We start from the raw sequence: 14026 nt of genomic DNA, 5'->3' as shown, positions 1-14026 counted from the left end.
TCACTAGGGAAGTCACTTTACAGCTCAGGCCGGCCTTCAACTCGCCTCCCAAAGTGCATGCAACCACACCCAGCAACTCTAACTGTTTTCATTTAAAATTTAGTGTGTGTGTGTGTGTGTGTGTGTGTGTGTGTGTGTGTGTGTGCACGCACATATGTGCACGCATGCCGTGGCTCAAGTGTGGAAGTCAGAGGACGCACCTTGGGACAATGGGACCAGGTGTTCTTAGGGATCGAACTCAGGTCCTCAGGCTTTGGTGGCAGGTAATTTTACCTGCTGCCCTCTTGCTGGTCCGGGCATTGGTCTTTTTGAAGGGCACGGGGCCAGTCATTTTGTAGCAATGTCCTTTGGTCTGGTGCGTCTGACGCTGTTCCTTATGATCACATCAGGTGATGCATTTCAGGAGGGAGGACACTCGCAGAAGTAAAGTTGGGTGCGTTTTAGTTCATCCTTCAGAAGGCACATAAGTGTGCTAACTCCAGTTAAGTAGGAGCTTGCCAGACTTCTTCCTTGTAATCTTGCCATGTTTTCCCCTTCAGAATTAACAAGTAAATCTAAGTTTTCAAGCCAGAAGCCCATGTTTGGGCAAGCTTATTTCTCAAGTGTGCTTTAAAGGCTGGTGGCATGCTTGGCCTTGGCATGGTCTCTGGTTGGGGATTTTGAAAACGGGGCTCTGGCCTAGGGCTCTGCCGCACACAGCAGCTTTCTGTCTATGCTCACGAGGACAAAGAATTCTGTGCATGAATGCTTGCCTCAGAGCTGGAATACCATGTGCTGTTTACCAGCCTCTGAACCGCCCTGTGGCGTCAGGCAGCTTCAAGGGCCTCCTGAGACTGAATGCTGCTTGCAGAGTAGCAGCCTTGTGCCACAGCAAATGTGTGGGGGAACGTTCTGCTGAGCAGGGTGGTTTCAGTTCCCCATAAATGCCTCTGGTTTTTTTCCACAACAAGCTTGAGGTCTGGCAGGCACGGGAAGGCTTTCCAGTAGGAGGGCTGAGATTGGAAAGGGTTACAGATGGAGAATCCTTCTTCTTCCCCCCCCCCTTTGGACAGACAGGTCCTTCTAGTGCACAGCGTGCTTTATCTCAGAACATCTCACCCTGTGTTCTCAGCTCCACCCAGGAAAGCAGGCACGATCCACTGCATTGTACAGTCCAGAGAGGCGAGGCTTTCGGTTGTCAACACTGCAGAGTGGCCTCAGCTCAGAGCCTGGAAGGGGTGGTCCAGCCTAGTGAAATCAAAGCTGTTAGAGTTAGGAAGGAAGGAAGGAAGGAAGGAAGGAAGGAAGGAAGGAAGGAAGGGAGGGAGGGAGGGAGGGAGGGAGGGAGGGAGGGAGGGAGATTTAATTTTGAGGAGGGGGGTCATGAAGAAACAGGAAGTGTCTCTTGAAATCTGTGGGATCTTACACATTTTCTCATCTCTGAAAGTATTAAGGTACTAATAATAACAACTAGAGCCAGGTATGATGGACCATGCCTTTAACTCCAGCAACAGGCAGGCGGAAGCAGGTTGATCTCTGTGATCAGGGCCAGCCAGGTTTACACAGTGGGCTCTAGGCAAGCCAAGGCTACTCGGTGAGACCTTGTCTCAAAACAAAGAAAATAAATAACAAAATAACAAAACCCAATAACTGGGGCTGGAAAGGTGACTCAGTAGTTAGGAGCACTCACTGCTCTTGCAGGTGACCTAGTTCAGCACCCATATGGCCATCTGTCATCACCTGTCAATCCAGTTCCTGGGGATCTGACACCCTTCAGGCTTCCTGAGACTAATGCATTTATACTAGATGCACATACACTCTTGAAGGTTCACAGACATACACATAAATCAAAACACTAAATCCTGAATCCTGGAGCTAGAGAGATGGCTCGGTGGTTAAGGGCACTTGCTACTTCTCTGGAGGATCTGGGTTTAGCTCCTAGCACCCACAAGTCAGTTCACAACGATCCAAAACTCTAGTTCCAGAAGATCTGAAACCCGTTCTGACCTCGTATGGCACATGTGGTATACATACATGTGTTCAAGCAATACACTCACTGGTGCGGGAGAATTGTCTGTATTCTGTCAATCATGTTTTAAATAAACGTTGATTGGCCAGGTAGGAGATGTAGGTGGGAAAACCAGACAGGAAGTGGAAATGATGCAAGGAGAGCAGGAGAATTCTGAGGAAGAGGAAGTTGATTCCCCCCACTCCTGCCCAGAACACCGAAGCAGCAGAATGTGAGCTGCCCCACAGAAAAAGGTACTGAGCCACATGGCTAACATAGATCAGAAAAAAAGGGTTAATCAAGATGTGAGAGTTAGCCAGTAAGAGACTAGACCTAATGGGCCAATCAGCTTTATAACTTATAGAGATCTGTTTGATTTTTCTCTGGGACTAAACAGCTGGGGGGCTGGGCAGGACAGAAAAACCCCCAACAAACAGGCCCCCTCATGTTACAACTCACACATTAGAGAAATTTTAAAAACTAGCTATCAAATGCCAGGCAGTGTGGCATGCACCCGCAATCCCAACACTCTGGAGGCAGAGGCAGGTGATCTCTGAGTTTGAGGTTAGCTCCAGGACAGCCAGAGTGACCCAGAAAAACCCTGTCTCTAGGGAAAAAAACTGTCAGTTCTGTGGGTTCCTATCTCTGGGACCCTGGGTTACCCATCAAAACTCTGTGTCAAGAGGCTGGGAATATAACTTGTTTTCAATCCTCAGGACTCAGGTTAGGAGATGGTTGTGTCTCAGTTTCCTCATCTACAAGTTGAAAAGAAGGGGATGGTATGATATTTCTCTTACAGCATTGTGAGAATGATTGTGAAATAACATACATATTTTCTTCCTAAAACTCCAACTTCTGTTGCATGAAAAATTAACATACGGCGTGCTCACTATATAGTAAATATTGCACGAGCTATTCCTATGAACTGCTTGCTAACTCTGTGTTAAGTTATGTTCCTCACAACTCCATGAGGTGGGTACTAATTTTGTGCTGAATAGACAGGTTCAGACAGGGTCCACATTCTCATTGGAGGATATTCTGAGAAGCTCCATGAATTTATCAGCGTGTTGTTTCTACTACCAGGTAAACTGGGTTAGTAAGCCGTGTTTCAAGGCTTGGACCAGAGCTGGGGGAGGTTTTCCAAGCAGGGAGGCAACAGGAGTGTAAGCGAGGAGTGTGGGAGGGAGGCTCAGCAGGGCGAGGCTAGGAGGAGCAGCAGGAAGGGTGGGAACTCGGAAACCCGAGGCACCAGCGGTCACGCGTTAGGATCAGCCCTGGAAGGCAGAGACTGAGCAGTGAGACCTTGACCCAGGCTTGGCGCCCTGGGCAGCTGTCAGTCTCTTCTTAGGCCTTCTGCCCGGTGCTGGTCCCAGTCTTTCCTTCTATCCAGCTTTCACTCTTCCATGATACTAATGAGTAAGAGACTACAAGGCACCTGAATGTGTTAGTTAGCCCTGCCCTCTGGTTCCCGGATCCCTGCACCCGCCCTTGAAAATGGAGCATTGCTCTGGTCAATCTGGGACCCTGGGAGGCTGAGCCCCGGTTCTGGGGGAGGGTCTGGGAACGTGGTGGGGCTTCCACACAGGGATTGGGAGTAGGAGAGAGTTGCCCCCCAAGCATGGTGTTTCCCCTCCTATCTCTGCACCTGCCATGTCTGCTGGACTCCAGAATGAGAATCAGCCAACACACTGTAGTATGAGCAGGGTCTCCTTGCTTCATTCATTCCTGAGTGGAATGGGACAGTTCCACCTACCATGGGTTCCATAGCATGAGGGTAAGAACCTAGACGCCTAAAAATTCTTCATTCCACAGACTATAACCTAGAACTAGGAAACAATTCAAAATCCAAGGGAGAAGCCAGGACAAGAATGGATTAGTAAGAACCAGGAGGATTGGGAAGAACCCGAGACAGGTGAAGAGTGTAGAGAAGGAAGACGAGAAAAAGGAAGAAGAGGGTTAGGGGTGTGACTCAGCGGTCTAGTGTGTGCAGAACGTTGGCTTTATTCCTTATCAAGGGGACAGCCCCAAGGGGTGGCTTCCGAGGGTTGGGCCCCGCCTTTCCGGGAGCCACAAATAAAGGTTCTGTAAGTAAATCAGAGCTCTTGCGACACCAAGGCAAGTTTTTTGCTCTAACCCCAAAGCAAATGATCTGACACCCTCACCTCTACCCCAGCTCTGCAATCTGACTGTCAGTGTCCAGGGAATAAGGGAGCCCAGACTCTGGAAGGGACTGTAGCCACTTTCAGCCAAATGGCCAATCCTCGAACTAATCCGAGTCACCATTTTTTAAGGCTGATTTTTTTTTTTCATTTATTTAGATCTGGCTGCATTGAAGCAATGGACCAGGCCGAGGGCCAAACAAGACTGGGTATAGGGCATTGGGTAAACACAGAAAAAGACTAGCAGGGACCAATCGAAGCTGCTCTATGTGGTTTACGTTTCATGCCTTGCCTCTGGGACTCTCTCTTACCTGGTGGCTTCTTCCTTTAACTCTTTTTTTTTTTTTTTTTCCGAGACAGGGTTTCTCTGTTGTTTTTGGTGCCTGTCCTGGAACTAGCTCTTGTAGACCAGGCTGGCCTCGAACTCACAAAGATTCGCCTGCCTCTGCCTCCGGAGTGTTGGGATTAAAGGCGTGCGCCACCACCGCCCGGCTTTCCTTTAACTCTTTGCCCTTGAACTCTAAGATGGCGCATCAGTCCAAACTTTTTCCTGTATCTAGACTTTGCCCAAAATATGACATTGTATATGGCAGCCTCTTCGGCTTACACTTTTGAATGTTGGTATTTAAAAAGAGGGCCGTGGGGCTGAGGAGCTAGCTCAGGACCTACGTGCCTGCTGCTGATGCACTTAATTCTGCTGTCCAGAATCCAGGTAAGAGGTGGGCATGGCCTTCCAGTCTGTAACCCTATCAGTGAGAATGGGGGTGGGGACAGAGGACTCCCCAGAGCTCTCTGGCCTGACAGTAGCCAGTTGGTGAGCAAGGTCAAGTAAGAGACAAGGTAGAGAGAGTTAGAGAAAGATAGAAAAGACTAAAGAGCTAAAGATAGTTAGAAAAGACTTTGACCGCTGGCCTTCACGTGCAGGAGCATAGATTTGTACCCACATGCACATGCACTCATGAATAAACGTGTACACACATACAAATACAGACAAATAATAATAAAAATTGGAGGACTTGTGTGTGGCCTGGGCATATAGCATGCATGAAGTCCTGGGCTCACTGTATCACGAGCCTGGGGTGGTGGCACACACCTGAAATCCCAACCAGCACTCAGGAAATGGAGGCAGGAGAATCTGAAATTCAAGGTCATCCTCCCAGTGATAGCCTGGGCTGTGCAAGAAGGGGTGGGTTTCCCTTGGAGACTGTTTAAGACCCATCTCCTGGAGCCTGACAGCTCTCATTACCCAGCTGAAGTCACACTGGGTTGCAGTATGGGCATTTGGTCCCCTCCCTACCAAGGAGACCTTAGACCCAAAATGGAAAGCATTGAGCTTGTTCAGCCAGTGCAGTATGGCCGACTTTGTGCTTTTCCTGGGTGTGTGGTCTCTTCTGGGGTACCTAGCTGCCAGGCAGCTGGTGCTCTGTCCTCCGCTCACGCAGCCAGGCTGTGGGGAGGGCTGGAATGTGAAAAGCCAGGGGGGGAAGAATGACGGGGCATTTCTATTTGTAAGCCTGCGAGTTTGGCTTGCCACTTGAATTTCAAGAGGGCCCTTCAGGCAGATAGGGAAGTCAGGTGAGAGAGCGGAGGCAGTCGATTTGAATTGTCTAAATTCCTAGAAAATAAATTCTAGGGATTTCAACTGTAGGAGGAAGGTGGCTCAGGTTGACTAAACTCCAGGCAAATTTGCTGCAGGGGTGGGGCCTGGCGGTGGAGAGGCTTTTGCTTTTTATCTGTTTGCATACCATGTTTCCCTTCAAATTATTTTGCCTATTGAATCATATCTAACAGACAAATTAAAGCTTTGAACTAAGGTTTTATTTATCTTTTTTTGTTTTAACTGAGCTGCGGATCTCTTCTGGAGGAAAAAAAAAACCCCACTCCTTTTAAGTACTGTTTTTGGTTACTGCCCTTTGTTTGAAGTAATTACTACCCCGAAAAGTGGGAAATAACAGATTGCTGGTTATCAGAAGGAAGTAAGTGCTTTCGATCAGCCAGACGCCTGCCCTGGATGGCCACTCCAGACCTTGCCAATTGCCCAGGTACAAAGCCTGTACTGCATGTTCTGCAAACCCTCCCTTTCGTTGTTTCCAGAGGGGAAATGGTTGGATCCTGTGTGTCACTTGCTGTGTTCTTGTTATATAACCACGGAGAACCGTTGATAGGCTTTGTTGGTCACAGGAGTGAGCACAGGAAAAAACATGGGAGTTGCGGCTTGTCTCCTATTCGCTGTGCCCTGACAGTGGGTTGAACTTGTAAGCTGTGGTGGATTTTCGAGCACTTGCTTAATACTCACTTGGAAGATTTAAAAGTTGCATGGGGGTAGGGTGGCTGGAGAGATGGCTCATTGGCTAAGAGGGACTCCTGCTCTTCCTGAGGACCAAAGATCGGTCCAGCACCAACATTCAGTGGCTAACATCCATCTGCAACCCAGGGTCCAGGGGATCTGACCCCCTTTTCTGGCCTCCTTGAGTACCTGAACTCATGTGGCATATACTCACACAGACACATCCATACCATATAAAAATAAAACTTAGTGGGGTATGGTGGCATACACTTTAATCCTACTCTGGAGGCAGAGGCAGGTGGCGCTCTGAAAGTTTGGGGCCAGCCGGATCTACACAGCAAGTTCCAGGACAGCCAGGGTTATATAGTGAGACCCTGTCTCGAAAAACAAAAACAAGAGTGGATGAGACTGCTGTAGTGGGGCAGCTTGCCGGTTGGCTTATGCAGAGAAGCAAGGCTTATAGAGGTGCCTCAGCTTGCCCATACCTAAGCAAGACCCAGGGAACCCTTGGCCCCCCAGGTTCCCCCTACTTTTTATTGTGATGGTTGTCAGTTTTGGCAGCCTTCAGACTAACCTTGCCAGTCACTCTCAGCTTGGTCCAGTATTCTTAACCAGCACTCTCCAGCCTCCCGATTTTGATGCAGGCTTCTCTTCTCTTATCCCTTGGGTTTCAGCTTCAGGGACATTTCTCTCTGGAAGCCTGCCCTGACTCCTCTATCTTCCCTAAGTATTCAGTGTGCTCTCGTTACTCTGGTTTCCTGCTCAGGGCTACTTACATTCAGTTATCAGTGACAGAGTTTGGCAGTCTGCCTCCCCCATTAGATTGTCAGCTTTGAGGGATGCTGCGTTCTTTTTCTTTCTTTTCTTTTTCTTTGTTTTTGTTTGTTTGTTTGTTTTTTTTTTGGTTTCTTTTTTTTGCTTCTTTTTTTTTCAAGACAGGGTTTCTCTGTGTAACTCTGGCTGTCCTGGAACTTGCTCTGTAGACCAGACTGGCCTCATACTCAGAGATCCGCCTGCCTCTGCCCCCAGAGTGCTGTGATTAAAGGCGTGCGCCACCACCGCCCAGCTGATGCGGCATTCTTGTTTATCATTTTATCTCTGGCATAGTGCCAAGCACATGGCTCGTGGCACCCAGCACATGGCAGAAACTCTAACAGCCACCAAGTCACTATCTTATCACTGTACACACGTCCCCTCAGCAGCGTGTACACCTGTTTCCCGTCTGTCCCTCGTGGTGTAGTCTTTTTTTTAATATTTATTTATTTATTATGTATACAATATTCTGTCTGTGTGTATGTCTGCAGGCCAGAAGAGGGCACCAGACCCCATCGCAGATGGTTGTGAGCCACCATGTGGTTGCTGGGAATTGAACTCAGGACCTTTGGAAGAGCAGGCAATGCTCTTAACCACTGAGCCATCTCTCCAGCCCCCTCGTGGTGTAGTCTTGGAGGTATTTTCCTAGACCCAGAATGAGAACAAATACAAATAAAGAGAAGCTGAAAAACAAACACCAGGACGGCTGCTTTCCTTTTCTTCTTCTCGGAGTCATCCCTGAGCTTTTTGCAGGCCAGCTGCTTTCCTTGGGCTGCGGGAGTGTGAATTCAGCTGTGGTCAGGAAGGCAAGGTCTGCAGTCTGGTGCCACCTCTCAGATCTGCACTAGCCTAGCTTCCAGAATGGCGAGTGCATGGCAAGGAGGTCAGGGAGAAGCTTGGAGATACAGGGAGTGAGGGCCTAAGGTCCGAGAATGGTGGGAAGGTCTGCCACGGGAGAAGGGAGGGTGGAAGAAAGTCATCAGCTGGGCCCCAAATTACAGGCAGGCATCTGACATGTTGCTCGTGGCTTCAGTTAGCAAAGTGTGGTTTGGATTTTTCTGTTGATTTTCCATTATTTTTATTTTATTTTTTATCAATTATTAAAGGAAAAATAGAGTCAGGAATGGTGTCACATGCCTTTAATCCTAGCACTGTTGAGTTAGAGGCAGGCAGATCTCTGTGAATTCAAGGTCAGATGTATACATCAAAAGTTCCAGGACAATTAGAGCTTTGTAGTGAGACCCCGACTCAACGCCACTCCCCTCTAAAAACAAAACAAAACAAAACAAAAAACAAACAAACAAACAAAAAACCCAAGCTATAATGGTGACCTGTAGGTTGAAGCAGGAGGATTGCTTGATCCCAGGAGTTTAAGACCAGCTTGAGCAACAAAGCAAGACCCTGTCTCCAAACCCAATAGGGGTTGGAGAGGTGGAGAGGATCCAGGTTCAGTTGCCAGAACCCACACTGTGACTCATAGCCATCTGTAATGCCAGGGGATCTGTTCCCCTCTTTTGGGGTCTGAGGGTACCAGGTGTGCACATGGTATGCAGACATACATTCAGGTAAAATACTCATATACATTAAAATAAATACATATTTAAAACAGAACAATCCCTTCAAAAAATTAAAGTGTGTATGTGAGTGTGTGTATGTGCTCACTTGCACTGGAATGCCTGTGTAGGCCAGAAGAGGTATTGGATTTACTGAACCAGGAATTACAGGTAGTTGTGAGCTGCCTGATGTGGGTGCTAGAAACCAAATTCAGATTTTGTGAAAGAGTAGTAAGTGTTCCTAACCACTGAGCTATCTCTCACCCCTGCTGTGGAATATTAGTTGAAGATGTGTTATATTTGTTTATGCTGTGGAACATTTAACGATGCAAAGCTGTATTGTATTCTTTTATGTTGCATTTGTTTAACACTGTGAAGCTGTGTTACTTTGCCTGCCTATAACACCTGATTGGTCTAATAAAAAGCTAAATGGCCAATAGCTAGGTGGGAGAGGGATAGGCAGGGCTGGCAGGCAGAGAGAATAAATAGAAGGAGAAAAAGAGAGGAACAGAAAAAGGAGAGGAGGACATCAGGGGTCAGTCACCCAAGTATACAAGCCATGGAGAAAAAAACAAAAAAGGTATATAAAATGTAAAAATCCCCAAAGATAGAATAATATAAGGAAAGCTGGCTAGAAATAAGAGAAGCTAAGATTAGGCATACATAAGAAAGAATAAGTCTCCATGTGTTTGCTTGGGAGCTGGGTGGCAGATCCCCAAAGAGCAAATAGTCAAGAACAACAACAACAAAAAACCCAAAAGAAGCAAAACAATAACAGCAAGCATGTGTGTGTGTGCGCGCGCACACACACACACACACACACACTGCACACACTGGGTATGGTGCCCAAGGCTTATAAATCCACTACTTGGGAGATCGAGGCAGAAGAATCATGAATTCAAGAGGCCATACTGTTCTACATAGCAAGACCTTGTTTCAACATACGAATGCACACACACATACACATGAATCTTTCTTTTTCTTTTCATTCTCTCTCTCTCTCTCTCTCTCTCTCTCTCTCTCTCTCTCTTTCTTGACAGGATTTCTCTGTGTAACAGCTCTGCCTGTTCTGAAACTCTCTTTGTAGACCAGGCTGGCGTTGGAACTCACAGAGACCCGTCTTCCTCTGTCCTGCAAGTGCTGAAATCAAAGATGTTCACCACCACTGCCCAGTAGTGTGTGCATCTTTCAATGAGATGAAATTCTGAGTGGTACTCTAGATGTGTATATATTTTTTTTAAATTTTATTTTCCCACTGTGTGTATGCATGTGTGTGTGAGTGTATGTAGTATATGAGTGTGTCATGTATGCAACATGAGGTGTGGCATATGTGGAGGCCAGAAGAGGACACCCAGTGTCCTGCTGTCATTCTCTGCCATATGCCCTTGAGACAGTCTCTCCCTGAACCTGGAGCTCGACTGGCAGCCAGGGAAGCCCCAGCAATGCCGTCTCTGCTGCTGACCATGCTGGGGTTGCAGGTGAGCGCGGACACGCAGGGTTTTACACATGTGCCGCACATTTCAACGCAGCTCCTCATGCTCGTGAAGCAGGCGCTGTTGCCACCTAGCCATTGCCCCTGCCTCAGGTTTTGTTTTATTAAGACATTAAAATGAAACACCTCTATTTGTTCTCCCTTCCCTCCCTTCTTCCCTCCCTCTCACTCTTTCTTCCTTCCTCCCAAGTTTTCTGACTCCCAGAATGAGTTTCTCCAAGGAAGGAATGACTGGCCTTGTTTTTATTACAACTGATTGATTTCCCCCTCCCCCTGCCTGCCCTCCAGTTCTCTTTGAGTCTGCCAGACACATGACAGTGGCCAGGTTGCCAGTGTAGACCACTGCAGAATGAGACAAAGCCCTGTGTCTTTTGCTAGGAGGCACTTGGCTATGACATGCTGGCATATGAGTGCAGAAAAAATATTTGTGGTCTCCCAAACATATGTTTATGTTTCTCAGGTTGGGACAAAGTCCTGCTAAAAACAATCTTGAGGGTTGGGGATGTAGCTCCATTGGTGGAGTGACTGCCTACCATGCACGATATGCTGGGTTCGATTCCTAGCACTTTACTATATAAACCGGGCACAGTGGAGATGCATACCCATAATTCAAGCCATCCTCAGCTGCATAGACAGTTCAACACCAACCTGTGATACTAGAAACCTCGTCTTTAAGAAATGACTGGTTTGTGAATTTGTGCCGGTTCCTTACCAGCTTCTTCAGCCTCCCCAGAGTTCTCCTGTGGGTTCCTCTTCCACAGAGATTAAGCTTCTGATGACTAAAACTGAGATAAAAAGATCATTCACTAGGGCAATGGGAAGTCAGGAATCTCACCATTGATTCTTTTATCTCAAAGAGGAAACAAATGACTCCAAGATAATTCTTTAATTTGCTATCCCGTGTGGTCAGCCAGCTTTAGCAATCTAAAACCGACCAGGATTTTGCAAATCCCTGGAGCAATCAGACTGGCTGATCAGACGGGGCTATACAAGGATCTGCACGTAGGAATGAGAGGAACAGGTTCAAACCTGATTCGTTACATTCATGAAACTGTTTTCCCTAGCAACCATGGGCCTCCAGGCCAATCAGATTACGCCAGCCGTGCAGTACCCGTGTGAACCCACACTCAAGGAAGCTGGCTAGGCCAGGTTTAGGTGGGGCAACCAAAGCCTGTGAAGTGTGTGATTTGAGAGCTTCAGGACAGGCTGCTCCAGCCAGAAATATCGCCTCTACCAGCTTGTCAAGGATGTCTGCGATTTCACCATCATGGGGCCATTTATCGTTTGTTTCCATGGCTTTCTCTTTGCCATTCCTCTCTTGAGTGCAGTTGGTCTGGGATACAGGATTCCATTAATCTTCTTCCTTTAAGTAATGTGGGTCCAATTAAGCCATGTTTAATCTGTTGGGTAAGCTCAGTTCCACTTTTTGATATCAGGCCCTTGCACAGTCCATTTTGCCTGCTCCAGTCCCTGTTCTGTTTGATAAGATAGGAAGTAAAGTTTGAAGCTAGATGGCCTAGTGGGGGACAGAATGGCCGGAAGCAAGGGCCTGGGTACCAGCAGGCTTTGCTACATGGACTTTCAGCACTGTGAGGATTGGGTAGGCCTTGGTCTGGGACCTGATGGCTTATGAGGGGAGATGCTTGGCCAGACAGTTGGCCACCGCATGGACTCCTTCTCTTCTCTCAGTTTGTGGCTTGTTCCACTTACTTTCCTCTCACGTCTCCTCCCTGTCCTCTCTTCCCGCTTGGTCATCCTCATTCTAGGTGTTCTCATGCAGGTAGGGCCTTCTCATAAGACATTTCTAACAGACCAGAGCTTGGCCACCCGTTCTCAGTCCCCCCTGAAGGCTGGGGGATGGCAAAAGAGTAGTGAGGCTGAAGATTCCTTAGCTTGCACAACTGCTTGGAGCAGACCTGAAGACTGTTTCATGAGAGGCCAGACTGATGCTACACATTTGCACCAAAGCCCGAAGCCCCTACCATCTCTTCCTCTCTCTGTGGCCCCCACGAGATGGCCAGAGCCCACTCTGCTTCATCTTGCCTCAAGGCGTGCTTCATCTCCCCAGGTAGCTCTTCTAGACAACCTTCCTCGCCTTCCTCAAGGTTATGATACCATAAACTCCACATTATTTTCCTTTTCGAGACAAGAGCTTATGTAGTTAAAGTTTGTTTTAAATTCCTGATCTTCCTGCCCCTGCCTCCTGAGTGCTGAGATTACAAGCATGCGCTACCACACTGCTGACTGGCTGGAAACTCCATGCAGTCCCTCCACTTTTACCAATTGTGTGTGTATGTGTGTGTGATGTGAATGTGCTTGAATGCGTGTTTTTGTATGTGTGCGAACACACGTATATGGGTATGCATGTGTGGTGTGTGCAGGCCTGATTGTTTTTGATTGACCTTCAACCTTATTAAGCCAGTGTCTCTCAAGCAAGCCCAGAGCTTGATGACCACGGTCAGTATTGTTGACCAGCTTGTTCGGAGTTTCCCTGTTGCTGCCTTCTGAGACTGAGATCACAGACAGGCCGTCATGCCTATCTGCCACTTATGTGGGTTTCTAGGGATCTGAACTCAGGTCCTCACTCTTGCTGTGCAAGAGTTCTAACCGCTGAGCATCCTCTCTACCTCTTCACATATTTAACAGGTTATTTATTTATCTAATCCACGTGGGAAGTAGAAAAAGACAAGATCTCCTGAGTAAATTGGGAGTGTGGGGATCATGGGAGAGGACAGAAGGGGAGAGGGGAGGAAGGGAAGATAGCAGAGAAAAATATATAGCTCAATAGAAACAATTTAAAAATTATTATTTTTTTGCGTGTGTATGTGCCTGAGTATATGTCTGCGCACCCATGCATGCAAGGGCCTGGGGAAGTCAGAAGAGGCACAGGATCCTGGGCCTGGAATTTCAGGTGGTTGTGAGCTGCCTCACGATTACATAGCAAGTCTCCAGAGCTGGAAGGGGTTAACATGTGAATGAAAACGATTTGGCCTCGCTTGGCACATGGTCCGTGATTATGTGTTTGCCCTTATTATTTCATTGTTGTTGCCGAAAGGGAAAAGCATTCCTTTCTTCTGTGGTTATTTGGACTTCTTTGGAGATGCATTTTGTAACTGAGAACTGAACAAATTGAAAGAAAAGAAACAGTTATCAAACACTTATCCAACCAAACTTTTTCTGGGAAAGCCACGATTGTTTTTTGGAAAATATTTCATATCTGACTAATCTTTCAGGAATTTTGGAAATGTGTAATAAAGAATCAGTGTGATGGGACCAACCTATGTGAAGCTTTTAAGGGCCTTAGATGTTTCATGTCATCTAAAATAAGATTTGTTACTTTTGTTCTCTGGGTGTGCATAAGTACCTGCATGTACGCATCTGCACTACGTGAATCCAGGGCCATGGAACCCAGAAGAGGGTGTCAGATCCCCGGAACTGGAGATACAAAGGATTATGAGCTGCCGGATGTGTGTGGTAGGGACCAAACTCTGGACCTCTGCAAGAGTGGCAAGTTCTCCTATCTTCTCCAGCCCATTAAGCCACCTTTCCAGCTCGGGTGCCATAAGTCGTTAAAGAGAGATGGAAACATTTAGTGGAAAGACCATTTTAATAATTCATCCATCCATCCAGTCATTCATTTGTCATTCCTCCAAGTCACAAGTATTTCCACAGTGCCCAGGCCCCGTGTTAGGCTCTGGGATGCAGAGACTAGCAGCCTGTTGTTCTAGGCCATAG

General features: G+C 47.3%; 1 long non-coding RNA gene across 2 annotated transcripts in view; it reads left to right on the top strand.

Annotated features, from left to right (window-relative positions):
• The first annotated feature begins 1456 nt into the window (after positions 1 to 1456).
• Positions 1457 to 14026, top strand: part of LOC146893566 (uncharacterized) — a 53941-nt gene continuing 41371 nt past the window's right edge. The window contains exon 1 of one of the 2 annotated variants that reach the window (XR_015003201.2): positions 1457 to 2241. This is a non-coding gene — a long non-coding RNA (uncharacterized LOC146893566). The remainder of the gene's footprint in view (positions 2242 to 14026) is intronic. The other variant, XR_015003200.2, reaches the window with a different exon arrangement.

The sequence above is a fragment of the Myodes glareolus genome, chromosome 7 (genome assembly GCF_982192425.1).
Source record: "Myodes glareolus chromosome 7, mMyoGla1.1, whole genome shotgun sequence".
Classification (NCBI taxonomy): Eukaryota; Metazoa; Chordata; class Mammalia; order Rodentia; family Cricetidae; genus Myodes; species Myodes glareolus.
Note: the sequence above shows the minus strand (reverse complement) of the source record. Positions and strands in the feature narration are given on the sequence as shown.